Source organism: Pollicipes pollicipes, unplaced genomic scaffold (genome assembly GCF_011947565.3).
Source record: "Pollicipes pollicipes isolate AB1234 unplaced genomic scaffold, Ppol_2.1 Scaffold_3447;HRSCAF=4054_pilon_pilon_pilon, whole genome shotgun sequence".
In the NCBI taxonomy this organism is placed as follows: Eukaryota; Metazoa; Arthropoda; class Thecostraca; order Pollicipedomorpha; family Pollicipedidae; genus Pollicipes; species Pollicipes pollicipes.
This window is the reverse complement of record NW_023596297.1, coordinates 1,003,339-1,003,898: the sequence shown is the minus strand read 5'-3', so window position 1 is coordinate 1,003,898 and position 560 is coordinate 1,003,339. Positions and strand designations below refer to the sequence as shown.

General features: G+C 65.2%; 1 pseudogene; it reads right to left on the bottom strand.

Moving 5' to 3' along the window:
* The window catches only part of LOC119091454 (metabotropic glutamate receptor-like), a 1,345-nt pseudogene continuing 785 nt past the window's right edge, over nucleotides 1-560 (bottom strand).

Here is a 560-nt window from a genome sequence, read left to right as displayed (position 1 = left end):
CTACCTGGCGTCCTCCGCTCGCACAAACAAGATGACGGCTCTGGCCATCGGCTTCTTCTGCAAGTTCTGGATGATGGTCTCGAACGTCTTCGCGGTAGCGTCCCGCGGCACCTTCTCGGCCACGGCCACGCAGACGTTCCTCTCGCCCGCCTGCCGGTGGAATGCGTCCATACCGCTCTCGCCGTACGAGCCCTCGGACGCGATGGAGCTGACGTACGACCAGTTGAACAGCTGCACCATGTCCACCAGCGCCGTCGCCTGGAACGTGTCCGGCGGCACGGTGCGCGCGAAGAACTCGAAGCGCGACTTATCGCTGAGCGCCTGCGCGGTGGAGGCCGGCGAGATCTGCGGGATACGGAACAGCCGGAACAGGTTGGCCGCGTTGATGGAGATGGTGCTGTAGGACGCGCCTACCACGCCGCTCACCGGCTTGCTGCGGTACTTGGGCTGCGGCGTCGAGCGGTCGGCGCACTCGAACGACACCGTGTCCATCACGTCCAGCGAGGTGCGGATGAACTCGAGCGACTGGTTCAGCGCGTACGTGTCCGTGCTGCAGGTGT